Source organism: Myotis lucifugus, unplaced genomic scaffold (genome assembly GCF_000147115.1).
Source record: "Myotis lucifugus unplaced genomic scaffold, Myoluc2.0 scaffold_18, whole genome shotgun sequence".
Taxonomy (NCBI): domain Eukaryota; kingdom Metazoa; phylum Chordata; class Mammalia; order Chiroptera; family Vespertilionidae; genus Myotis; species Myotis lucifugus.
Window position 1 is genome coordinate 384,182 of NW_005871066.1, and position 27,673 is coordinate 411,854.

Here is a 27,673-nt window from a genome sequence, read left to right on the forward strand (position 1 = left end):
AAAAAGAGGGAAGCTTTGATATTACTTTGTGTCCTTGTCATGTTCAAGGCCTGATATTTGAACACAGTGATCATTAGGGAAGAGTTTAACGAGGTGCTATTTCCACCCTCATGAAACTAAGCTGGCTCCCTTAGATTAAAAGGTAGTTCTTGCAATGACTTTCTTTATATATATATATATGTTTATATTATTGATTTCAGAGAGGAAGGGAGAGGGAGAGATACAACCATCAGTGATGAGAGAGAATCATTGATTGGCTGCCTCCTGCACACCCCCTACTGGGGATCAAGCCCTCAACCCAGGCATGTGCCCTTGATCAGAATCGAACCTGGGACCCTTCAGTCCGCAGGCCGACACTTTATCCACTGAGCCACACCAGCTAGGGCGCAATGACTTTCTTTTAGAGAAACTAGGAGTCACTTAATTCTTTTTTCTCCTGACTCTTAAAATACGATTGGGACAGATTTTGAGGGAGTCCTGGACTTCTGCTCGTTTTTCTTCTGCCGTTTTCAGATTAGAGTCTGGTGCTACGTAGGGAGAACCATGGGGCTACAATAAAACAGGATCAGGGCTGTTTCTTTAAAAGATCACTTCAAATGTGGCCCGCCAAGCCTCAGGCGTGTGGACGGCAGCTGGCCATAGCGCCGCCATGTCGGGAAGGGTCATTTGCAGCACAGAGATCCCTCTTTACAAAGTTTTTAGAGCTCCAGGCATGGAATCCGGGTCTCGGGAGTGTTCCCTGTTGGGCTGTGGTTCCTGTGTTCTCGTAAATTACCAGCTTGTTGTGGTAGTCATTTCTCATTATGAAAAGAATTCTGATTCGTATTTATCTTTAATGATCGCTTTTGCTCAGCAGAACACTTCATTAATAGCATTATATGTGAGGACGGGTTTTGTACATGATCAGTAGAACAAACGCTCTTTCTAAGGCAGAACCTGTCTGTCTGTGCTCGCATTCACTCCAGGAGAAGCGCTCCGTGTCCCGGGAACTCTGACTTACAGTGCAGCCGACCGGTGTTCCACTCAGCGTGGCGTGCGAGCCAGTGGGGTTTGATCGCCACTTGCCCTTTTAGCTTCTTTTCTATCATTTCCTTGTTAAGGAGCTTTTCTGTGGAGCCAAGTATAGGCATCTGGGGGGGGGGGAGCACTCATTTATGCGTTATTTTTAACAGTTGCTCATCTGGGATTGAAGTGTAATCATCTTACTTTCCAAACTGGGAAGCGGAATGGTGGAACGCCTGCTCCATGTTGTGAACAGTAGGTCTCACACCCGCAGCGGGGGCTGCACACGAATGCAGGGCAGGAGTTAGGAGAAGACCTGTCGCCGTTGGTGGCTTCACTTTTAGAAGGAGAGGTCCCTTCAGGCTCAATAATTGCGTAACTTTTGTAGTAACCTTCAATCAATAAGGTCCAGATTGCTCCAGTCTACTGCCCTGTGCAAATGTAGTATAACGTTACGGACAGAATGTACCCAGAGTTCATGGTGCTTTCAGGTTGAATCATGTTGATTCACCTGTTTTACATGTGTGACAAACGATGGCATATAGATAGTGCACTAATTTTATTAGAATCAGAAGACGTCTATAGAAGGATTCTTAGGACCTGTACAGATGTATAGAGAATTTGGGGATATTTTTTTATTTGTATATCAGGGGACAATTTATTTGTGTTTTATAGGAAAAATATTCCCTTGGCAAAATGTGTGCATGTGCGTGTGTGTACTCAAATCCTTTAGTTCCGCTCAGAAAATTCTCCATGTGATTGACTAAACTGATCTACTAAAGTGTCCTATTTTGTTCCAATTTTTGTTTCTATTTGTAGATGTTTTGGGTAATTGATTTACTTATGCATCACTCAGTATTTTAAAATATCACACAGGTGAAGACGAAGAGTCTTCCTAAAATGTGCTTTCCTCTTGCCCCGGGTACTTTTGATTTCTAGAAGCTCATTCTTGTCGACCAGTTCCTGTTTACTGGGAGCTAGGGCTGTGCTCTGGTTTGCAAGCGACTCCATCCTTTTAGTTTCCTTTCCAGCTCCGTGGGGAGTTTTGCTCTAGCAAACCCCGTTTGAGCTATAGGAGAAACACTCGGCTGGTGCCTTGCAGTTCAGCAGGTTGGTAATGCACGTCTCCTGTGGACCCTCCTCACTCAGGTACCTCACGTTCCAGACGAAAGCATGTGGGGTAGTGACCCCGCTAGCTCCCGCCGTGTTAAATCCTGCTCTTCTTCATCTGAAGACAGCCAAGAGCCCTGAGCTCAGCCTTTGAAGTCTCCGTTCTTGGTCCAGCTCCCCAGTGGAGTGAGAAAGGAGGTGATTCCAGGTAGAGTCACCCCAGGCACATGTGTGCTGCACTGTGCTGCCTGCTCCTGCCAGCACGGCTCTCCCTGAGGTCTTCTACCCGGGAGGGCACCTTAGGCATCTGTACTGCAAACCCCACAACAGTTGGTTCTGTGTTGGCTGCCACAGTCTCAGGAGGGATGGTTTTCGTAGCAGAGAGCTGCGGCAGAAACGTGGCAGCAGATACTCCCATTGTGATTCCCATCACATTTGTCCTCCATGCTGGACTCGTTTGGAGAACAGAAAGCCACTGGTTTATCAAGACGACGAGGAAGGCCATGGACAGGAGTCCAGTGAAGTCGGCAGGAAACGAAGGAGATTTTAGCTCCAGGATTCTTACAGAAAACGCAGACTTACATGTCAGAGTCGCCCTCCGACAAGAAGCAGCCTTCAGGGTCTCTGCGGTAGTTCCGTTTCTGTTCTGCACATAATAAAACAGCGATTTTCATGCTATTCTACAGAGCAGCATGAATATCAGTTTTATATTTTTACTGAGGTTCATGAAAATAAACCACATTTTGAAAGGAATCGAAATAAAATGAGCTCCTATGGTCTGAGAATGAAAGAATCCATTGTAGGGACACATTTCGGGTGCGCCCTGGGTTAGCACGTGCCCGCCATGTGCCAGGGATGGGTGACGCTTTTCTGTTACCGTTATGGAGGGGGCGATGGTTCAGATCTGGTCTGGGATTTTAGCTCCTTATAAAGAGCTAAATAAGGATTGTTTGCCCATTGTTATTTGGAAAGTGTCACTCTCCTTCATGCTCTATGAGTTCCCCTTATGCTCCGGACAGTCGGCCTAAAACAACATTCCAGGGGCTGTTAGAAACATGTTTTAAGTAGAACAGAACCTCCATGGGAAGCTTGCAAACACCTTCCTGAATTAGGGCCGTGAGCTGCATTCCAGACCTCTGACCCCATTACCAGTGACCTTTCTGTTAGCTGTGCTACATGGAGCCTTGTTAGCTACATGGGTACTTCACTGTCCCTTTACTGGTTATTCTTAAAGGAACTCCAGGTCCAAGCCAATGTCTTACTTCAAAAGTATACACAATGCTGCATAATTAAATAACTTCCTTTAAAAACGTAATTCAGACATTAAAGTTAATGGCTCATCACATAGATGGCACTGGACACATTAGGTTGTATTGAAATTATTACAGTAATTTGTTCTTTTATTTGGCTTTTGATTTTCCTACTTGGTGGTACCTGATTTGTAGGTCATCTTACTGAGAGTACCACTTTCAGTCACTGTCCTGTTCTGTTTTCCTTATACAGCAATCAGGAAGGACCACCAGAAATTAGTTATTTTTGTGTATTGCTTCTCTCACCACCCCCATAGAATAGTAGCTTTGTTAAGGCAGTTTCATTTGTGTCCATTGCTGTGTCTCCAGTGCCTAGCTACATTAGTCCTGGGTAGTTACCAAAATACCAACTACATGTTTTTAATTATAAATTCCCCAAATATCACGATAAAATACTTACTGTACACGACACTCAGGTGTGACCTTGGTTTTGCCAATGGATGCTGAGTCCTGACAACAGTTTATATGAGTGGAACAGTGAAGGATAATATAAAGCTGGCAACCTGAGAAGTGTGTGTGTGTGTGTGTGTGTGTGTGTGTGTGTGTGTTTAATTTGGGAGACTACAAAACTACCAAATTGAGTTGTAAATACTAGCATGTTTAACAAGGTTTAGTGAGGTAGAGATTGCTTAAATCAACGCTTAAAAGTCCCTCTAATCCAAATATTCGCATAATAACATTTCAATCAGTCTGTTGTAGGAGCTAATGAAGATAGCACTTTATAAAGATAGCTTTTTGGCATATGATAGGTTTTTCCAGTTGAATTTTATAGATTGTGTCTTCATTAGTACTATGTGTAGTGAGGGTGGAAGGTGCACAGATCATGTTCTATGTCTTGTGGTATTTCTACTTGGAGAACATAGGAAACCATGTAAAATTGGTCATAATATGTTCTTAATATCTGGAGTTGCGAATGACTTTAAAAAATAATGTAAAATGCTATGATGACAACAAAAAGAGTAATGATAAGCATGACGATAATTGAAAAAAGGCCCCTAGAACCGTGGTCGGCAAACTGCGGCTCTTGAGCCACATGCGGCTCTTTGGCCCCTTGAGTGTGGCTCTTCCACAAAATACCATGTGCGGGCGTGCGTACAGTGCGATTGAAACTTCATGGCCCATGTGCAGAAGTCGGTTTTCGGCCTGGGCGAGTCTATTTTGAATAAGTGCTGTTGATGTTTGGCTCTGTTGACTAATGAGTTTGCTGACCACGGCCCTAGGACATTGGTTGGGTGTGGCCGGAGGCAGATGTTACTTATGCCCGTCATAGTGAGGGATGGGAAGCAGTCTGTAGGTCAATATCTGTGAGGTTTGTGTCTCTACTGAAGCCTGGATTGGTCTCTACTGAAGCCTGGATTGGACGAATCTGTGCTTACAAAAGGCAGTGTGTTTCTCTAAATAATTTAGGGCATAAAAACACCCTTGATAAACAATTCATATAAACTTTGTTAAGTAAAAAATTGACACAAACCAAAACAGCACCTGCTGTCAGTTAAGGTTGGGCAGACGTGGTTGGTACCAAGTTTCAGCAGAAGCACCCAGAACCCATGCAGAGCGAATGGAGTGAGTAAAATGTCCTTAAAAATCTGTGTAATAGGTTCTATTTATATACACTGTATATTAGATTCTATAACAATATCAGCAGGATTACAAGTATTTAGTACAACTCAGAGGGTTGAAATGGACAGTGTTGCAGATAAATCATTGGCAGTTCATTACTATCCAGTGAGATTATTGCTCACTAATAACAAATCCATGGCATTTAGTCAGAGCATCAAACACATTTACTGGCTCTCATATTTGAGATTATTACATTGTAGTGCCCCAGTTAAACAGGAGGGTTTTAAAAGTTTCTTTCAAAGTCAGATACGAAATGCTTGTTAGGCATGCACAGTACCTGTTCATTCACTGCTTCACATCTGGCTGCCTTTTCTTGAACATGCTTATTTGAGTTTTTAATGAACAGAAATGGCTTTCATGCCAATTTACAAAAACAAGCCATGCATTTGTGTGACATGCATGTGTGTGTGTGTGTGTGTGTGTGTGTGTGTGAGAGAGAGAGAGAGAGAGACAAAGGACCTAGAATGTGGAGACAAAGGACCTAGAAAGTGGAGACTGCCCATGTTCCCCTGTGACTGATCAGTGGAAGGAAACACTTTATAACAGACGTGGAAAGGAAGTTCCTACCTGCTGGAGGGCTGGCACTGTAACATAGGACAATTTTACGTGTCTACGTCATTAGACTTTTTAAGAAGACACTCTCCTTATTCTGAGTCCAAGAAAAGAAGGAAGATATTGGGGGGGGGCTAGGAGGGAGGGAGAAAGATGGAAAGGCAGGAAGGAGGGGACGGGAGGAAACTTTCTAGAGAGAGAAAGACTTTTCCCTTTCTAGAGAGAGAAACTCTAAGTACTGTCTATTCATGAGCATCTGCAAGTCACACTGCAGCTTAACTGTGTCTTCTCTGGTTTAATAGAAACTTTGATTGTTTCCGAGGATTTACACCCAGAGTGATTGTTTTTGCATTTCAATGTAGTAAGAAGTAGATTGAATAAATGCATAACATATTAGAACTGCCATTAAGCAAATGATTCTATGTGGGCCCGTTGAATGAATGTTTTCATTTTTCCTTCTGAGCAAAACACAAATTTCTCCAATTATTTCTAAATTGATTGTTCTCTACTGCTGCCCAAGGAAAAGCGGGGGGAATCTATTTGAGTGTTCATTCCGTTTCCTTAGTGTGCTTCGAGGATGGAGCCGCAGAAGACGCACACCGCATGCGGTCAGACGCTTTCCCTCCACAGTCTGTCAGGGACGCCTCTGTGTGCATCCTGGGTACGTAGGGTTTTCACACACTCAGACTTCAGTTCCTGTTACCTTGTTGCTTATGTTGTAAATCCTGGTGTCTTTTAGCAGCCCTGCCTCACTAGTCCTTTCCCCGGTTGAGTCCCTGCCTCTAGGCAGCGCGCCCCTACGCAGGCATGGGGCGGAGACAGCAGGAAGGTTTGCAGGTGGCGGTGGGGAAGACATATCTGACGCACATTTTCTGAGTGGGCTGTTTCTCAGAGAGCTTCCTACACATCACGGAGCTTCCGTAGCGCGGAGACTTCTATCGTGTCAGGGGCCAATAATGGAGCTCTTTCAAGAAGAGGGACCTCCCCATCAGACCCGTGTCTGGAGGGTTTAAGGAGCTGTCAAGCTGGCCGTCGAACAAGGAGAGTAATGACCCGAGCTGACCTGGCTGTTTTCAGGGCCTCCCTTCTTTGAAGTCCCGGACAGGAAGTACGTCGGTAGGAGAGGAATTTCTCCCCATTTGATTCTGTGTGGATGTGTGCTGCTGGCTCCACGGTGCACAGACGTTGGTAGCAAGATGTGCTCCAGTGCCCTGCACAGCATCCTGGTGAGCAGCTCGTGTGGGTGCTGCTGCGATTAAGAACCTGCTTCCCAGGAAAGGTGCGGTCCCCGTTTGCACCGGCTCCCGTTTCCAGCCCAGGAAGGCGAACTGCCCTGGCTGATGCTTTAAGGGTTGAGCTTTCCATTGACCCATGAACCAGGAGGTCACGGTTTGCTTCCAGGTCAGGGCACATGGCCTGGGTTGCAGGCTCCATCCCCAGCAGGGAGTGTGCAGGAGGCAGCCAATCAATGATTTTTTTCTCATCATTACTATTTCTCTCCCTCCCCCCTCTCTCCCTATCCCTTCCTCTCTGAATCAATAAAAATATGTTTTTGAAAAAGAGTTGAGCTCTCAGTGAACTCCGGGGGTATTGGTGAGCGAAACTGGCTGGAAGAGCTGTCGATGGTAAGAGTGGGGATGCCATACAAGACAAGAGCCCTGATGCACTCACGTGACTCAGGCAATCTGTATCCATCTCTTTTCTATTTCCATGGATTTTTCTACCCATTTGCCTAAATTGGTAGTATACATAATAAAAATGCAAATGACAGCGCGAGAACCCATTTTTAAAGCTAAGAAAAAAATACCCACTGTCAGGAGATTGGTTCTCTTGGGGTGGGAGGAGCAGTAAAAAAATGTGCAGTATTTGTGTCTTAGGAGGCACTTTGAGGGTGTTTTTCTGGTTTCTCCCAGCAAGTGAAACAGCACGTGGCCGTTGCCACAGCAACCCACTTTTGTGATTTGCAGAATCAGGGTGCAAACCAGATGTAAATTGTCAGGCGGTAAATTTCTGTTGTCGTAGGAGATGGTAACACATGCAGTTTCATTTGGCCAATTTGTATACTTTTGAGGTATTTCGTCCTCTTCTGCTCCTTCCCGCAGGCTGGCCGGAATTAGGGTTGCAGTCTGCGGCTCCATCGTCTGCCGTTTACACCTGAGCTTCACTGGAAAACCAGCTGTCAGACTCATGGAAGGTTGTCGTTGCAGACAGCAAGGTTACTGCACACCCTGTGCCATTTCTCAGCACGTGGACCCAGGGTTTCTTTGGTTCATCTCAGGGGAGGGAACCAAGTTAATTGTTTACGGGCACTTTCAGTTCCTGTGTTCAGTCTATGGAGACGAGCACATTTCTGTCTCCATGGGCCTTTGCTGTGGAGGTGGGAGGCGCTCTGTCCCGGAGCCTCGGGCGTCCAAGGTCATGCTTCTCCCTGTGTGCCAGCAAGTGGGCCCCAGTTTGTACCCAACTGGCCTCTAAACCTGCAGTACCCGCAGGTCCTCTTTCCTTCTGCATCTTCCTTCCGGGACTGAGACTCTCTGTCCCCGTCCCCTCCGCCTGCCTCCCTCCCTCCCTGGGCGCCGCAGTCAGGCCCCTCCCCTGCTGAAGAAATCTGCCCGGATTCCAGGACTAGAGAGAGCCTGGGGCTGGTGGACAGACTTTTGTTTTGTTTTGTTTTGTTTTGTTTTGTTTTGTTTTGTTACTCCTCACCTGAGGATAGTTTCCCATTGATTTTTAGAGAGAGTGGAAGGGTGAGGGGGAGACAGAGAGACAGAAACATCGATGTGAGAGAGACATGGATTGGCTGCCCTCCCGCACACGCCCTGACTAAGGCTGGGGATGGAGCCTGTGATGCGGAGTACATGCCCTTGACGGGAATCGAACCCAGGACGCTTCAGTCCCTATGGCCAACGCTCTACCCACTCCGAACCTGCTGGGGCTGGAGTGCATACTTTTCATTTGACAAGTGACACAACTCACAGTTCCTAGAGCACATCCAGGCCTCCTCCCGCCCAGGGGCATTTCCTCTCCCTACTAAGCACCCTCCTTTCCCTCCATTTAGACAGATTTCTTCAGCATTTGCTTCAAAACTCTAAAAATACACAAAGTCTAGGTAGGGGGTTAATGACGAGACGCTCCTGTCCCTTAGCGCTACTTGAAACCACCACTGGCCACCAGACGGAGGAGTTTCGTGTGTGACATCCCTTCCTCCTTGTGAAAGGCTGTCAGCACCAACCCGTGGAGTGATGGTGTCAGTTACCAAGCGGACGGATACGGACACTCCCAGTCCATAAGCTCTGAGCACTAGCGACAGGTGTGAGGACGCTTCTAGAACAAAGGGCGGCGCTCAGTGGATCTAATGCAGGTGACCAAAGGCTGTGTCTCACGGTCTAGGTCTAGGGAAACACTGCATGGTGGCCGGCAGACCCACACGTTTGTGGGACAGCAGGGCCCGGGGTGCGGGATGGGGAGATAGAACCGCATGACTCTGTCTCTTCTCTTCCTGGAGTTTTATCGTTTCCAATTGTGCAAAACTCGCTCAAGCTGTGAGAAGTGGAGATGTGTATGTGCAGGAAGGAGGGAGGGAGGGAGGGAGGGAGGATTCTTTCAACCATCGGAGATATTCTCTAGCAAATGTGGCTTTCAAAGAGGTTGCCTGATCTTAGGCCCAAACCCAGGTCAGGGTGGTGTGTGTTATGCTCGGGGGCTGGAATGAAAATGTAGTCTTTCCCTCAAACCCATGTTACAGGATTACCCCCTTCCCTGCGCCCACTGGGCTCCCACCGAACCCAGGGGCTGTTCAGGGCCAAGGCCAGCGCTTCATCCCCTCCTGCTCTCTGGCATGCTCTGCATGGGGTTCGGAGAGGCAGCCTTGTGGCCGGGGGCCAGCCATGACCTGGTTCTCTCTCTTCCTCCGGCATCGATCCCTCCTCTGTAACAAGGCGAGTGATAAGCTTACCTCAAAGGGACCCCAGCCGTGAGAGTAAAGCAAGGCATTTCAAGCTCTTAATACAAAAAGGAAATGTTCTCAAGATTTCGCTGGAATTGTAGAAGGCGATCGCTCATTGTTCATAACTATCAGATTAATAACAGTCATGACATGCTTACAACTTACTAGACTTTGTGGAGCCTTAAACTTAGTTGGGAGGTGCAGACGTGAGAAGAGGAGAAATAGCAGAGCAGAACAGAGCTACTTGCATGGTATTTCACTCGGATTTCCACAGGTGGTTGTAGAGTTTTGCTGGACTAGTAGATTTTTTTCTGGTTATTTCTATGAAAATAACTTAAAATGCACTCTAGTGTTTGTCTCCTCACTTTATGGCATATCTTAGAAGAAGAAAAACAGTTGGAAACCAGGTACAAGTTAGTGTGGCTAGACTTCATTGAAATATGTATAAACTGAACTATTCACAGCTGGCAAATGTTTGTACAAGAGTCCAGCATCTTTGTGGGGTGTGGATGCAGGTGTGCATGCGTATTGTGCTAAGTTGGCATTGGACGAGATAGAGTGGTAGACATCCATTTGTTATCTATAAATCTGCACACATGCTGGGACCCGTCTTTGAGATGATGGAATAGGGCAGTTGGCATTTCTTGCGCTATGGTGACGTTTGGGGGAAACCTGGGCCTACAGAGATGGGTACAATGTCACTGAAACATTCCGCATCGGTTCTCCCAAGAAGGATGTTTCAAAGGAGAGAAAAATGAGTGCCCTCCCTGTGAGTCGTTATGATAAATGGGCTCTCGATGGTCCTAAAGAAGATCATGTGAGAGTCAGCAATTTTGAATTTTTATTTTAGTGTCTCAGGGCCTTGAGTGCTCATTATTCTATACTGTGCATTCTTCTGGGAAAACTTACAACAAGCCTTTAATAAAATAAGTATGCAGTGAGATTTATAATTTCAAAAGTTGTAATTACTTTGTGTTCGTTAGAAAGCTTCCTATGTCCCCAGCAAAGAGGACTGGGGCAGAGTGGCCCGGAGCCTCTTAAATCAGGTGGAATGGCCAAACAGGAGCATCGATTTCCAATGGGACAGCACGAGAACTGGACCCTTCTGATCCTATTTTGGATAAATATGAAACTCGCTTTTGGAATGGTGGCCATTTTTTTTCAAAATATGATTTTATGGATTTCAGAGAGAGGAAGGGAGAGGGGGAGAGAGAGAGAGAGAGAAAAAAAAGAGAAAGAGAGAGAGAGACATCAATGTGAGAGAAGCATTGATTGGCTGCCTCCTGCATGCACCTCAACCAGGGATAGAACCCATAACCGGGCGCGTGCCCTGACTGGAAATGAAACCAGCAGCCCTGGTGCGGGGGACGGCACCTAACCAACTTAGCCTCGTGGGCCAGCCAGTGGCCATTTTCTAATTCGTAGGTTTCCATGCGATACTTCCTGTCTCCCTCTCTCTGTCTCTCTGCTTCTCTCTCTCTCTCATTTGTCTGATTTAAAAATGAAACAAAACAACTCTTCAGCAGCAGTTACTTTAGGGCACACATTCAAAACCCCAGTTTCAAGAAATTCATATGCTTGGTGCCCAGCAGAAGCAACGCATTGCTGTGACAACATGCCAGGCCAAGGGGCTTCTTAACAGCCAGGACGTTCTGCACCGGCCCCCAAGACCTCAGCAGCCAGGAGGCCCTACAAACACGGGCCCTTGACAGGGAGGCCCTGCCGCGCTCCTCCGGGAGGCTGAGCTTGGGAGCCTGTGGTCATAAAGGATTGGGCAGGGCACCGGTCCTGTCTTTCTGAAGCGCTCGCAGCGCGGTCAGCGTGCTGTGAAATAACCATGGGCAGGTGTGGAATCACCCGGTTTCTGGTTCCAATTACGCGTTGAAGAAGGGAGGTCACTTTTGCGCGAGTGACTGGAGGTCTGGAAACCTCTCCGTTTCACGATTCTGGTCTGGCCGTTCCGACTCCTCACAACAGCCCACGCACGAAGCCAGTCAGCAGCCAGTGCAGAAGTCACTCATCAGTGAGGCCGGTGGGAGTGGCCCCAGTGGAGTCCACAGGGAGTGTGGGATGGAGTTTGAAAATAGGGGTTTCTGTGGACACTCCTAAGGGTACCTCATCTGAGAGCCAAAAACCCACTGTGGGTGGTGGACCTCTGTAGACGGGGCCAGGGACGGGGCCACCCTTACCACAGCCTCACAAACAGCCGCTCAGCATCCACACGGATGTCTCAGCCAGATCCCTCATTTAGCCACGCCCTCGTCCGATCTTCTTTTGGGGGAAACACAACTCAGTACCCTTACTGTAACATTCAAGCAGTTGTTTATCACAAATAATACTTTTCACTAAAGCCAAGACACAACGGCTGATGACGGACAAGGAAGAAGGACTTGAATTTTTAACCACTAGGTCAGAAACTTTGTGCCACCCAAGCGAATGTCATGTAGATCAGATCATCACAGATACAGCTTAATAAACTTTGTTTTCATGTTCAATATATGTATATACTAGTATATATGTGTGTGTGTGTGTGTGAATGGATATGTTTAGTAAAACTTTTGGGACATAGTGCCTTCAAAAATCTTGGTAGAATGGCACCTGTTAAGATGAGAAAATTAAGATAGAAGATAGACAGATGATAGATAGATAGATAGATATAGATTTAGTTCTATTTGCTATGTTATACATACATCACTCCTGTCAGTATTTCAAGTGTCTGTTCATTAATTATGGAAGCACTATGGTTACTGGTTAAATAACCATGATGTGGTATATCTAAATGGTGGGTATATCTATGATATGGTATATCTAACTGAATGGGGTATTATTTAGATTATCTTTCCTTTCAAACATTTATAGAAATCTCTATGAAGTTTGGAGTAGGACATCGGTTTATAATTAGACATAATTATGTCCGAAGGGAAGCGCTGAGCCTAAGTGTGGTTAAGGACTCAGCACCTCATTGCCTTCAGAGGGTGTGGCTAGGAGTGGAGGGAGGAGGTAGCGGCCGTGGCGGCCTGGGGCAGATTGGAACTTACAGGTGTTCACCCTCTTTCCTCAGTATATAAAACATAGGAAATGTCAATGAGTTTCACCTATTTCCCAAATATGGTGAGTGGCATTCAGGGGTGATGCATAGGGCGGTAACATTTTTTTGTACATGCTCAATTTGCAAGATATTTATGGTAGAGAAACTTCTCTTATTTCATCCCTGATTTCTGTTCCCTCAGAAGCAATAGGTTGAGATGTTCCTAAGTCCGTCTGGAGTTCAACCACGATCGCTTTTCTACACACTGTGCCTCTGAATCTTCACAGATGAATGAGAAGTTTAAGTAGCAGGTCCGCGGCTCAACATTTATTGTAGATTAATTGAATCCCGTGAAGTGATCACTGTATTATGAATGGACTGCAATTGGGGTGCCCCGTGTGGTCACCCTGGGGAGTCTGGTGAATTATTACGTAGCTTTCTGGTCTTGGCTGAGGAGCTTATAACTGTAGAAAGAGCCTGTTGTTGGATGTTCCTGCCTAAAAAGTTAAATGCTTCCCAAAGGAGATGTGTTGTGCTAACTCTAAGAAATACGTGATGTGGGAGGCACAGTGGCATGGTTTCAGCAGAATGGGCTTTGCAGTCAGAGGTTCCGGGTTCGGGTCAGGATCTGCCATGGGGAGTTGGGCAGATGCTCCCATTCCGACTCCCTGCCCTCAGGGAGCTGCGATGTTAGGTGACGCATGTGTGTGAGCACTTAACCAGGGTCCAGGCTGTGATGCATAACTGTTGGTCATGAACTCCTCTTTCTCTTCCTCCTCCTTCTCCTCCTTTTCCTTGTTGTATGTGAATGTAAGAAGCAGCAGGAAAAAAAAATCTAAAAGTTTAACTTGAAATTATACGTATTCTTCTTTATTCCTTACATGTGTTGAGTTAGCACAGACACTTTAATCACCTTCAACTTGAATTTTACTTTTCAGTTGCCTAATGATTTACAATTTACAAAACAACCATCATCTTCAATCTGAAAAGAGAATGTATATGGATACCCACTCTCTAAACCCCACTCAGCAACATCCCGGCCTTCATTTTACATTCAGCGTTTGGCATGTAGGACAGTCCACGTGGAGGACGTCCTGAGAGCTGTTTGAGGGGGTCGCCCGGGAAGGGACGCTGAGGTCCTCACCCAGCTGGGGTGGGACCTGCGGCGGAAGTCTGAGTCTGCTCAGCACGGTCAGTGGGAGCAGGGCTTACAGCTCCATCATTTAAGGTTGCTGAGCCCGGAGCTTATTAATACTCAGCAGGGTTGATGGATTGTCTTGAAACTTAATGATCCTACGAGCAGTGAAATATCCAGACTCCCTGTAATTCCTTGTTTAAAGGAGCATCACGAGGAAAGAAAGGGCCCACGGGGGGAAGTGCACCCACAGAGGGACTGTAAGGTCTCAGTTAGGGAGATGAGGCCTGCGAGCTGCCCCTTGCGTTTTCCCTTGTGCGGTTACTGCGCTGCATAAGTAAGTCATCTCTCTTCTCTTGGAAACAACTAGAAAGGAAGAGACAGAGTGGAGCCTACAAAGAGATGATGTCCCAGGATGAGCACGGTGATGAGTGGGGTGAGTGCATTTTGATGGAGAACCTGGCTCCCGGGAGGCCGTGTGGACTGGCCCGGCAGGCAGCACCCACAACAGGCAGTGCCGCCGTGTGCAAAGGCTTTTAGGAGCCACCTGCCCCAGGTTCCTCCTCCGCCGCTCCTGGGATTAGTTGAGACAGGTTGCTTTTCTTCTCTGAGCCTGGTTTGCCTCCCTTGTTAAGTAGGGTTAAGAATATTCCTACTTCATATGCTCCTTAGGAGGAGTCGATGAGAAAATGCTCGTATGTAAGACGAAACCTGCTGATGTTATTATGCTCATTCCCTTGGCCGGTGAAGGGCGGGCTACGAGAGATCACGTGACCTGAACTCTTAAGGTCTCTGCTGACAGTAGTGCATGGCATCCAACATTTCATTCTTCATCCCTGTGACCCCTTGGTCCAGCAGCAGGCACTGTGGCGCAGGTTAGAATGTAAACGGAAGGTGAGGCTTTGATATTTACATGGGATCTGCTTGCTCAGAACCGGAAATGGCAGTTTGGCAAATGCCTCCCTGATTTCACAGTTAGCCGAGCACCACCTCTGACACGCGGAGCAGCTGCGGTGTTTGTGCAAAAGACGCCTGGGTGGTAAAGCCCAGTGAGAGGAACAGACAGACATTCCGTGTTTCCCAAGCGAATGGGCCCGGCGCTCACACAAGACGATGACGTGCCGGGGAAGACAGTCCACGCTCATCTTACGGGGACATTTCGTGTGGTTTTCACTCAGGACTTCGCAGGAAAAGAGCTCCCGGGTTCCGGAAGTGCTCAGAACATACTCATTTCTCACATGGCGGAGCCTTGGCGGTCGCTTCCCATCGGATTGTGCTTTCTCTTAAACGACCCAGCAGCGTAACCCAGGCTCAGTCCGTATGTCTTCCCCTCACTGTCTTGTTCTCAGGGCCCTCGACCTGGGCAGTGTGAGGCCAATGACCCTGGCCTTCGGAGAAATCAGAATGTGGTCTGTCTAGACTCTAGAGGTACCTGGGGATCATTAAACTTTCTATACCGACCACTGCGGTCCCATGCGCCCTTGGCAGAATATGCTGAGTTTGGTGTTTCTGAGGGACCGGTTTTTGATGAGAACAGAATGAAATGTAGAGCCCGGGGCCCTGCCAGCGAACAGTGAGAAGACCAGGATGTCCTAGTCAGGACAGCGATGAGGAGACTACCCTGATGACTAAAGGCCCAGAGGAACTGTGTCTCTGAAAATGCATGTCTGTTTCTAACTTTTATGAGGTTTTATTTATTTTTTTCTTAACAAAAGTCAACTGTGAATTAGCTGACAATGTCACATAAATGCCTTGACCTATCGGTGTTACGAGACTGAGAGAGAGCATGCAGCCAGGTTTACACCAGCGGAATGAATCTGCTGAAATGTTTGCCTTTTGTTTTTTTATAGTCATCCTATTAATTTTGTAATTAGTTAGAGAAAATTTCTCAGAAGCACAAATCAGTCCTCTCTACCACAACGAAAATGAGGCCTCTCTAAATATCTCCTGCAGATCAAATACCCATAGTATTGATGCCGTTGCTAAGTGTGGCCGGTTCCGAGTCTTCCTGAATGAAGGCCATTGGTGGCCCTGGCCCATGAGCAGGCTCAGTCCCTGGAGTGGCTGCTTTGTGAGGTCAGGAATCATCTCCCCTCCCCCTATTCCTCGGGGAATTAAATTCCAGGGTTTCAGGCCTCTGGCATATATAGAAAATGCTGCCTGTTGATGCTAAGCCTTTAACCTTTAACCGGTGGTTCAGCGGGTCTTGGGGGTGGGGGTCTGGGCCTTTAAATGCAGACCTGGAACAAATGGTGGTGTTTACCCTGCTGCCTAAACAGAGTGGCCGGTACCTGTGAGGCCTCACCTGCTGGGAGTAAAGCTTGAGGCGACAGCCCGAAGGACATGTGTCCAAGAGATTCTCATTTAGTCCGAGGACAATATACTCTGGAAAGACAAAGGTCTCCCCTAGCAAGGGCTCTCAGGAAAACGTGGAGAGATTTACTGGCATTTGAGGCCTTTGTATGTCATTTTCTCCCCAAGACAGACAAACCAGGAGGGAGATGCCAAGGAAAGGGCCTTAGGTTGGCGCTTCATTTCTGGGCGGGACTTCAGGTGACTCTGAGGACCTGGCTCAGCATGTCCCGGCTGCCGGGAGCGAGGCCGCCTGGAGCGGGCCGGGTAGTCTCCTCGCCCATCTTGCCCATCTTTCGGGAGGCCTTTGCCGAGTATCTGTTTATCAGAGTGCGAGTGCTGTCAGACAAACATATGGGTGAGGAGGTAGGAGAACACGCAGTCATTCTCCAAGAATAGATGGTGGTTGTGTCTGTCATGTTTAACGCGGGCACATCATTTGCCGGGGGTTAAATTAAGAAGTGCAGATTTTTCTTGTGAAAACCTACCCACATGGAGTGTGTATGACATGAAGGAAGTGCTGGGAGTTGGGGAAACGGGACTGGATCTTCACTCACAGGCTCCCAAAGAGCCAGGCAGTGCCATGGTCAGTGCCGTGCCCGGCATTGGAGTCAGGAGACCTCATGCCCACATGTCAGCCCTCTAACCCTGAGCCTCCTTCTCCAGTCTCCAAACACAGGTGACTCTCACCATACCCCCCACCAGGTGGTGGTGAGAAGCAAATGTCATTGTTGAAAAAGTCCATGTGAATGATATGGTCCCACGCCCTGGCCGGGTGGGCTCAGTGGTTAGAATGCCACCCATGGATGGGAGGGGCAGGGGTTCGATTCCTGGTCAAGGGCACATATCCTGGTTACAGGATCCCCAGCCCCAGCAGGAGCATGTGCAGGAGGCAACCAATCGCTCTCTCTCTCACACATTGATGTTTCTCTCTCTCTCCCTCCTCCCTCCCTTCCACTCTCTCTCTAGAAATCAATGGGGAAATACCCTCAGGTGAGGATAAATCACACACAGAACGGTATAGCTCCCAAAAGCATTCACAATGACGCTGTTCATTTTTGTATCCTCTTTCCTTCCCCCAAGTTTTTGCGTCAGTTAATTACTATCATCTTAAGCAAAATTTGGGGAGCACATTTAAAAACGGGGAGACATTTGCCAATGAAAAAAAATAGGGCTGAGAAATTAAGGAGGTGCCTACAAAGGCTGTCCCTCCACATTCCGAAATGAAAGGGCAGGGTGGGGTGGGGGCAGAGAGAGGGAGAGGGGGATGCCATCCCTAGGAGGTCCACATTGAGGTGTGAGGGTGGGTCCTGAGGACGGACATTGTGTATGAAGAGGGCGCAGTGAGCGCCTTCAAACATCACAGCGGAACCCTCCCTCACCAATAATGGTGTGGGGGGTCGTCAGAACCCCTGGACAGACTTGCAGTGGATGGTCAGTAGCTGAATCTCTGTGGGTGACTGGCAGCAGTATTTTTTTAAAAATATATTTTATTGATTTTTTTTTTTACAGAGAGGAAGGGAGAGGGATAGAGAGTTAGAAACATCAATGAGAGAGAAACATCGATCAGCTGCCTCCTGCACACCTCCTACTGGGGATGTGCCCGCAACCAAGGTACATGCCCCTGACCAGAATCGAACCTGGGACCCTTCAGTCCTCAGGCCAATGCTCTATCCACTGAGCCAAACCGGTTAGGGCTGATAGCAGTATTATTACTCAGGTGTTTTAAGAACAGGACAAAGCTCTCATGTTTATGACTCATTACAGAATATATCCAAAAGATGAATTACAGGTGTGTGTGATTTGGATGTTATATACTCAACAAATCTGGAAAGACATTTCCTATGTATTTTATTTTATTTTGGTACATATCTATGAGCTTTCCCCATCTTTAAAAAAACAAACAAAACAAAAACTATCTTTGAAAAACTGAGTAGGCAGAGTTTTAGTGGGGTGCACTCTAAAGCGTCCTGCCCAGGCCTCCAAGATAAAGCTGTGTATTTGGGGCAAGGATGGTAAAGCCTCTGGGCCTCAGTTTCTTCACCTGTGAAATGGGCTCTCAGACTGTCCACTCAAGGTCCCCTTCAACACAAACATCCCGTTATTCAATGAAAACACCTTCCCCTTCATCGCTCCCTATGCTGAAGCTGTGTAATGTGCTTTTATGAATTAACAGCTTTAAAAATATAGCCCTCCCTCATCACGGCCTAAAGATAAATAAACATCACAGTGAATGGTTACATGCAAACCTGACAATTATGCAAATATAGTGGATGGCTTGGCGGGTGCCATGCTGCTCCCCTGAGATTCTAGATGAGCCTGGTGTGCCCTTTGCTGACTCTGTATGGAACGCCCTCTACACGGCGCCTGCTGAGACCTTCTCGACCCTCCCACCAGGTTCAAGAGAACATTGCCATCCGCCTGGGACTTTCCCTGCCCTCTGGCACCACCTACTTGCTCTGTATTAGAATTTGATTTCCCTGTACATTGCGGCCAAAGGGGTGACTGTGATCCTGCTCTACTTCCTGGAGGTCTCAGCAGACCTCACTGGATCAGAGGGAGGCGGGAGGGGCTCCCGGCCCCATGTGGGATGCATGTCCCGTGGCTGCAGGCGGTGCTGCCCTCGTCTCGCTGCACAGCCAGTGTCGGAGCCTCACCTGTGACAGCGCTCACAGCTCCTCTAGTGCCCGGCCTCACCGCCATCTGCTCTTTTTAATCCCAGGAGACCCGGGAGGGCTGCACAGGTGGCTGCACCTCGGAACCAGGCCTCCCGGGAGCACTGTGGGGCTGCAGGCCCGCCCAGTGCTTCCCCAGACTGGCTGGAGCTCTCACAGTTTCGGTGATTCTCTGGGGGCACCCTTCCCCAGGCTGGAGGGAGGGCCCATTTCTCTCAGGCTGTTAGCTTCTGTGCATGATCTCGTTCCCATTCCCCAGCACACACCTCTCTCCGACCATCTTCAGGGGCTGCCAGTTCAGTCATGTTTACCGTACAGAAGCGTTACTTTCTAACTCAGTACTAAGCCTTTCTGATCAACTTATTTAGTTTGCAATAAATACCACAATGCCACATCACCTAGGAATTTCACGCCAGAAAAAAATTAGGGTGAGGGTGAGGGAAAGTTAAACATTAAACTCATTTGTGGTTAAAGGAGGGGGTGGGGCGCAGTAGGTGTAAAAAAAAAAACAAAGAAAGAATAAAATACAGTTAGTGAATCCTAAGCTGATCACCTTTTCCTTCCATCCCTACGTTGCCGGCCTAGAAAGCTGATCACACTGTCTGTTAAGCCATTAACAGCAACAGCCACCACGAAACAAAAAATCCCACCCACTCGTCCGTATTCTAACTCAGCATGTTGCCTGTGACAAGGCACTCCCTGAAGAGATGGTGCTTTAAGCTTGTCTTGCTGAAAGCTATTATTTATGGCAAAGCCACGCGACAGGGGGGTGGACCAAGGTTACGTCTTCCGGGCATGCTCACCTGTCCATCACCTGGCCTGGGTGGGTGTGATCAGCTCACCAGGCTCCGGGCACACACCCGGTGACAGCCCCAGGGCCTGGACCCAGCGTGTTTCTCAGACTCCAGTGGACACACTATGGACCTCTGTAATCCACAGGCTATGTATGTGGCTTCACCTGGGTTAGGGCTCCAGTCTGCTGTTCCGGGGGGCGTCGATTGCCATTTCATAATGGGCCGGGCAGGGTCTCAGAGTGTGTGTGTTTGGGATGAAAAGTTTCTCCGGAAGAAGCTCCGAGACACCCCATCAGTGCTGCAGTGCTGCGTCTGCACCAGTCCGCCCGCCTGGGGAGGGGCCTGTCTCCCTAGGGCAGCACTTGGGGGGATGCAGCAGAGCCAGTGCACACGGCTTCCCTGGGCCATAGGCGGCAAGTCCTCCTGTGCCTCCTGTGGACGCGTGTGCGTGTGAGGCAGAGCGAGCCTGCCCGCACCGCCCGCCCGTTCATGCTCATCTGTCACCGAGAGAGGAACCCTCGCCTTAAACTCGCTCATTCCGCTCGGGAAACTGGGGAAATCGAAGCCGCTGGCACCCTGTCAGGCCTGCCTTACCGCCGCCATTAACAAAGGTCACCGCAATTAATTGTCTCCTTACATTACATATTGTAAGCCGGCCGGTGTTTTTTTTGACACATTTACGGGAAAGTGGCAGGATCTAAGTGGCTGGTTATTATCGGTTGGTTTTTCGGGCTCCTCTCAGAAACCGGGGGGCCAATGACAACTCTGAAAGCGCAGCTGCAGGAAAAAAATCTCCTGCGGTTTGAAGGAAGCGACCTAATGAACTGGGGGGTGAGTGGGGCGAGAGGAGGGGCGGCCCGGCTCCGTGTCTGCAGGGCCGTAAGGGGGCGGTGAGCACCCGCGATCCATCGGCGCCTCTCTCTGAAAGCCGATTCCTTTTAGGAGCCTGGAGCCTGGAAGTACCCATTCGCCCCACTGAGCCCCACGAATCACGCTCCATGGATGCGCATGGTTTCCGGAGAGTAAGTGTCCGTTTGCCTCTGAAGCTCAGGAGCCTGTCCGTCACAGGACCCGGGCCCCGTGTGCTAGGGGGACACTTCCAGGCCTTCCTCCCTTATTTTCTCATGATCCCTCTTCTCCCCGGTCAGGGAGGCTCTGCGCCTGTCGCTGCCTGCCTTCCCTGGAGCCGGAGGCCCGGAAACAAGGACATATTGTGAAAAACGAGTCCACGAGGGGAACTCAGCCGCCCAGCGCAGTCCCGGCAGAGGGAGCGCGGCAGCGGCGGGAGCTCGCCGGCCTCGGAAACGGAACGGGGAACGGGCGTTCCAGCCGCCCGCGGGGCTGCTCCCCCAGGAGGGGACGGGACTCCCGCCGCCCCTTCCCCAGCGAGGGGCCTGGTACGGGGCAGCCATTCGCCGATCCCTCGGGCAGCCTGGCAGGCAGGCAGGCACTGGGACCCCTTCCCCACTCGGCTCCGTGGTGTCAGCCCCGGACTTCCAGCAGCGGCTGCCTCCGTCCGCATCCCCCGGCGAAAGCGAGGAAAATGCCCCGTTTGGGGGATGGGCGCGAACCACAGAATGGTGTGTGCTCCGCTTTTCATCGCAAAGAATGCGAAGAAGGGGGAAGCCCGGCGGCTCCCTGCCCCCTCCTCTCCTCTCCTCCGTCCCCGCTCCCTCCTCGCTCCCTGCCTCCCTCGCCCCAGCCCTGCCTGCCTCTCGCCCTGGCCGCCTCCGAGGGGTTCCGCTGGGAGACGCCTGCAGGAGCAGCCAGCACAGGGCCAGGCCGGCTCAGAGCCCGCCCCGGGGCTTCTGCGTCTCCATTTCTCCCCAAAAGTCAAAGGGAAGGGAAAAAAGGCTCTTAGAATTGAGACCGGAAGAAAACATCACAGCAGAACGGACCGTGGAGTGAACGCACCCGCGGAGCCCGGAGCCAGCAGCGGCGCGAACCCCCGAAAGGCGCGCGCGTGAAACTTACCTGGCGCCGCGGCCCCGGCCCGCGCAGCCCTCCGTCCCCGCGTGTGCTCGCCGCGCCTCGGGCGGGAATCACATGGTGGTGCGTGGAGAGGTGCGGGTGTATCGTAGTGTCCGCCGCACGGGCTGGAGGTGTGCGCGCCCCCGGCTCCGCGGGCTCCGAGGGGGAGGGCGGCAGAGGCTGCGGCTCGGCCCCTCCCGGCGGCAGCGCCCTCAGCGCCCAGGCTGGGGCTCACCCTCCAGGGCGGGCAGCGCCCGGGCGCCCGCGCGCCGGCCCCGCGTGCCCATGGCGGCTAGTGGCGCATCGCTCACCCCATCAGCTGTCACACCGACTGGGCGCCGCCCGCGCCGCGCTCCTTAATAACCGAGCGCCCTCCGCTCCCGGGAGGAGCCAATCGCTCGGGCGGCCGGGAGGGAGCGCTCGCAGCTGCGCCCGTCTGGTTGGCTGAAGAGACCTGTCTGTCCTGTGCCTCCGCTGCTTAGGATACAAATAAATGAAACAGGTTTGCACATTTCCCCAGGACCGGCCCCCTCCCTCCCTGCCTCCCTGCCTGCCTCCCTCCCTCCCTCCTTTCTATCCTTCCTTTTTTTTTTTTTTTTTTTTGAGGGGGAGGAATTTTTGGACAAGTTTCCCCATTTTTTAGGTTATCAGGCTTTCAGAGAAACTGTTTTCTCCCTGAAAATAGCAGGGCGCACTCCTGAGGAGAATTTCCCAAATGTTAAGAACACTGGGGCGGGGGCGGGGCAGGAGGGGGCGGGGGGGGGGGCCCTCAGAGCCTCCCACTCTGCCCGCCGCCCGTGGAGCTCACCAGGGCCCCATCATGCAGGAAGGGCTGCCTGCAACTGTGAGTGGTATTTGCGTCGCTATAGGTCCTACTTAAGTCGGCATATTGCTTGCTGTTCAGTAACATTTTTCTTTGAAGCAATGGCATTTCTTATCTGGATTGACAGATTTTTAAAATAACGCATACATTCTTTGCTTCTCTCTATAACTCACAAACATTGGCATATGAAGGGGGTGTTTTGAAAAATATGTATTTCCAATTACATTCACTTACTTCTCCTTATGGGATGCAAGTAATCTGCCAGCCGCATCCGCGTGGGTGCATGTGTTGGTGGTGTGTGTGTGTGTGTGTGTGTGTGTGTGTGTGTGTGTGTGTGTTTGGGGCGTATGTTTTACTCTTCTGGGGCAGTGTTTCAACTGTAACATATTAAATACTCAAGAAAGCAATATTTCTTCATTCTTAGACCTATTGACTCTGATGTACATTTTCCTGGAAAATATACAATGTGCACTACATAAGTAAAACATTTTTTGAGTTATCAGAAATTGGGAAAAGAAACCCAGAAAAGCATAGCCGTGTGTATTTCTGAAAGAACACCTGTGAGTAAATAGCAATTTTTTAAAATGCATGTTTTATAACCTCAATTAGTAATTAGTATAGTAGAGAAACATGTTATTGAGAAGAACGGAACATAGGATTAATTTATCAACAGGTCAAAAATAGGCTAAATACATGATCCAGCCCTAGTTTTGAGAGACTGCCCTCTAGTGGAGTAAAAAGGAGTGACATGTTCATATTAGATTTTCTGGGGGGAAAGAAAAGCTTTGCCATCTAATTGCTCCTCAAGTGTTTATTGAAATGACATAGACCAGTAGCTTGCGGGTAGAGTATCATAATACAGGAAATTAAAAAAACAACATAGTTTTGTTTCTGACAACTAAATATTTTTGCCCCGTGGTTTTCTTTAAAAAGTTCCCAAATGCTTTATATTTTCCTTATTGAAAAATGTGTTCAAATTGTTTCTAAACTTTGGAATAGAAATAAATTCAAGACAAAAGTAGCGTCTTGGTTAATCTAATAATACTTATTCCAGACTGTTAGTGTAAGCTTTTATTTTTTACTTGACACTGTAGGTTTTACTCTGTAAATGTTAGGAGTCTGTGGTAGAATGCTGGGATGTGGCCATGGAGTGTCCACATATAGTTCAATGTCCTTGTGATGATAGAAATCATCATCATCATTCTTACTCCCCCACTTTTACTCTTTCCAGCTTCCACTTCTTGCATATTTCAAATCATTTCAACACTTGCAGGATTTTATTTCCACGTATGAAATAATTATATAGAAATTGTGATAATTATTTGAAAAAAGTTTTCATTTTCTGCCATTGGGTCCTTAAGCAATTCATTCTGGTTGATTGGTGTTGACTGTGTAATTGGCAAACCGGTAATCAAAGCAGTTATAATGCGCTCCCGTAATGAAGGTAAATGGTGATAATCAGACAGAGAGACGAGTAAACTGCTTTCTTGGCTTATAAATGAAACCAACATCATACCTAATATTTAAAATTTCAGTATTTTTTGGAAATCAAAGAAAATATCTAAGTTTTAACTTAGTGAGAGTTGAATATATTATTATTTTTAAAAATATATTTTATTGATTTTTTACAGAGAGGAAGGGAGAGGGATAGAGAGTTGGAAACATCGATCAGCTGCCTCCTACACACCTCCCACTGGAGATGTGCCCGAAACCAAGGTACATGCCCTTGACCGGAATCAAACCCGGGACCCTTCAGTCCGCAGGCCAACGCTCTATCCACTGAGCCAAACCAGTCAGGGCAAGAGTTGAATATTTTAAATGCTCCCTTATGCCATATCGTAGGAAGTTGTTTTATCTAAATGGCTACCTTTTTGGCATATGGGGATGCAATTGCTTTTCTTGAAATTGTCTTTGTGTTATAGACATATACTAATATATGATAAATTCAAAAGACTTCATATTCATTTTTATAAGTTAAACATCATGGACCGTTAGAAGTGAGGTTGCAGTGTGAGAGAGGAAATAACCGGTTTTGGGTGAAAAGGGTGGGAACTTGGTTTTTTGATTATGGTTTCCTTCTTTGGCTACCAGAGCCTCTGCAGCACAGTGGACATTGGTGTTTCAGGTGATTTTCACCGATCCTTCAGGTCTGTCAGTTACTGGAAATATGAAAAGTGACTCTCCAAAAAGATACGTTAAAAACTCTCTGAGTTATCACATCTTAATGAAGTACCAAATGAAGACATTACATTGTGAGTGAATTCGGATTTCAGGGCTTTTGAATTTATACAGTTGTAAATGGTCATCAAACTAAAACCACAGAATCTTCAAACCCTCGTGTCCTGAGTCCTAAAAGGCCAGGAGACCCAAGTGCACAGCTGGTGGAGGGAGCGGGCACAAGCGCCGACGTCCTCCACGACTTTTCCCACCACAGCACCCTCACCTGCCGGGTCACTGAGAGATCCCTGCTTTCACTTCTGTTCTTCCCTCCCCCTTTTTTCTTTTTTCTTACTTTCTCGAGTTTTTTCTTTAGCATCTACTAACACTTTAGAGAAGATCACCCTTGGAAACGCACGGTAACACCTGGATGTCCCCATCAGCTGCCTTGTTGCCAGTGTCGGCAGGGTTTCCTGAATGAGTTCAGTTCTAATTACAGTTTATGAAATAATGTTAAATGAAATAATGCTAAAGCACAAGTGAACAGTCACAGTCTTTCAATGCCGTGGAAAGAGTTCTGCCTTCATTATCAGATGAGAAAATGAAGGGGTGCAATGAGCACGGACTCATTGATTCAAGGTGGCCGTTACTAATTTGTGAAGGTGGTTGTTCTAGGGTGGGACCCTGGGCAGTGTGTGTGTTGTTGTTAGAGAAGTGGTCTGGGTAGTGGGTGGGAATATGGGTTCCATGGACAGACCGCCTGCCTTGCCATCCTGGCTCTGTGACCCTGAGCAAGAACTTCGAGTCTCTGGGACTCAGCCTCGTCGCAGGATCGCTATGAGGATGAAAGTGGTGACTGTGTGCGCGAGCTTAGACAAGTGTCTGGAACATGGTGAGCTGGAGCGAGTACTGCCATCACCGGTATTGCCATTATCATCATTGTCGCTGTCATCACCGCCATCTCGTCACCATCATCGGTCCAGCCTTCCCCGTTGTTGGGAAGGCCCCTTCTACCTCCTGCACCAAGCCCCGGCCTCCCGCCTGTCTGCCCATCCTCGGCAAGCTCCTTTACTTCAACAGCTCCTTCCCTCAAGGAATCGCCTCTGACCCTCTAACAAGATGTTATCTCTCATTTGACCCAAAAGAGCATTCTTTATCTTCTCTATCACGAATCATTTCTAAGTGCATTATACTTATTTTTATAATTTGAATCATTTCCCTTTTTAACTGATAAGATTCCCCTGGAGGGAATATATTTCTTTTTTTAAAAATATGTTTTTATTCATATTAGAGAGAGAGGAAAGGAGAGGGAGGGAGAGATAGAAACAACAATGATGAGAGAGAATTATTGATTGGCTGCATTCTACATACCCCCTACTGGGGTTCGAGGCCACAACCCTGGGCATGTGCGCTGACCGGGAATCGAACCGATAACCTCTTGATTCATAGGTCAACACTCAGCCACTGAGCCACACCAGCTGGGCTATTTCTTATTCATCTTCAAGCTCCATAGCACATAAAAACATGGAGAAAACAACATTTGTTGAGTACTAACCATGTATGTTTTAAAAGTTATTTGCTCTTCACAACAGCTTTCTAAGATAAATGTTTTGATCCCTACTTGACTGTGTAGAAACATTGATTGAGAGAAGTTAGGTTACTTGCCCAGTGTCCCCCAAACTATTAAATAATGGGACAAAACCTCGAACCCCGTTCTGTCTGCTCACAGAACCCAGGATTTTTTTTTTAGTGAAAACAAGGCACTCAATATTCATTTGTAAAATAAATGAAAGCTTAAATAAATGAAAGCTTGATTGATGACTGAGCCAACCAATTCGATGTAGTCAGCAAGAAGGGAGGAGTGGTGCGATGCATGAGACAGTGGGCACTGCTAGGGTTATGCTCACTCAGTGTTAACGGCAGAGCTTGTATCGCGGCGGATTTGACACATGGAGCTCTGAGGAGGGGCGGCGCCTGGCGGGGAAGATGCCCTGAGATGACTCTGTCCCTGTGCAGTACCTTATGCGAAGCCTGTGGGTGTGTTGTGTTGTTGTTTCTCTTTGCCTCTGTGTGGGCTCCTTTGGAAGGTGGGCTAATGAAAGGCATCGTTTACGTCTGAGCAGAAGACCGAGGCCGCGGTTTCTGAGCGAGGGAAAGCAAGCCTTCCTTGTCAGTAAAATCCTGAGGCTTCTATTGATATTGCACCGTCCAGAAGCTCAAGGGCCCTCTGACTTTTCATGAATATTTGATGTCACTTTTGCTTGACTCCGCTGGGTGGGAGGACAAAGGTGGCTGTTATCACTCCCGTCCCTTGTCATCCTTCCTTGACGGAGAGCAGGGGAGGCCCGAGCTGAGGTTCTCTGCCTGGTCTTTAGTGACTGTGCACCGAGCCCCGTCTTAGTGTGGGGGTGGGTGGTCAGCCACTCACTACACCTCGCGAGGGTGGCAGGACAGATGGGCGTTCTCATGCTTATAACCGCCCTGATGCCACGGCCGGATTTTCAGCTTCCCGTCTTAAAATTATCTTCACTCCATCTTGGTGTCCTCCTCCCTTCTGGTAGGACTCTATTTTGGGGCAGGTGCTCAGATGTGTGGTCTCTGGACTATCTGGGAAGTGAGTTGATGAGGTGGTTAGGTAGAAGTAATTCTGGGCACATGCTAGGTACTCAGTACAGATTTATTTCTGAGGGTTACTGCCCCATTCATGATCACTCTGGATACTTCATTTGGGCCTGACCCTCCTGGGACTCAGCCTCTCCACCAGCTGGTTTCTGTCTCGGGGGGCTGGGAAGGGGACAGGAGTTCTGAGTGGACGCTAAAACCACGTCAATGTGCATGGAGACATGTGCAGGCTTTGCTCGATAGGATTCACGCGTTGCCTGTCGGTGGCATTGATTGACCTGTTTCTCTTGTAGGAGACCTGTTCGCTGCCAAGAGAGGCTGGGATCGCTGCTCTGCCCCTAGGCCCATAATGCAGAATGACTGACAGGAATGTGACTGAATAAATGGGTGAATGAACTTGGACTAGAGGTTCCATAGGCAAAATCATAGCACGTTTAGGAACAGCAGCACCGAGTCTTCACATCTACAACTGTTGGCCTGGAGACTCCTGTCAGTGAGGCCAAGGCGATGCTTTGGCTCTTGTGTGAGACGTTAGCCATAAGCCGTGGCTGGTGCCGCTCTTGTTCACACGGAGAG

General features: G+C 48.4%; 2 protein-coding genes across 3 annotated transcripts in view; one reads left to right on the forward strand and one right to left on the reverse strand.

Annotated features, from left to right (window-relative positions):
* Positions 1–21,921, reverse strand: part of LRRN3 (leucine rich repeat neuronal 3) — a 34,144-nt gene extending 12,223 nt beyond the window's left edge. The window contains exon 1 of one of the 2 annotated variants that reach the window (XM_014452736.2): positions 21,807–21,921. The gene's annotated coding sequence lies outside the window, so the exon portion shown is untranslated. The other variant, XM_006085317.3, reaches the window with a different exon arrangement.
* IMMP2L (inner mitochondrial membrane peptidase subunit 2) overlaps positions 1–27,673 on the forward strand; it is a 462,659-nt gene that overhangs the window by 224,796 nt on the left and 210,190 nt on the right. The gene's annotated exons all lie outside the window — the stretch shown is intronic.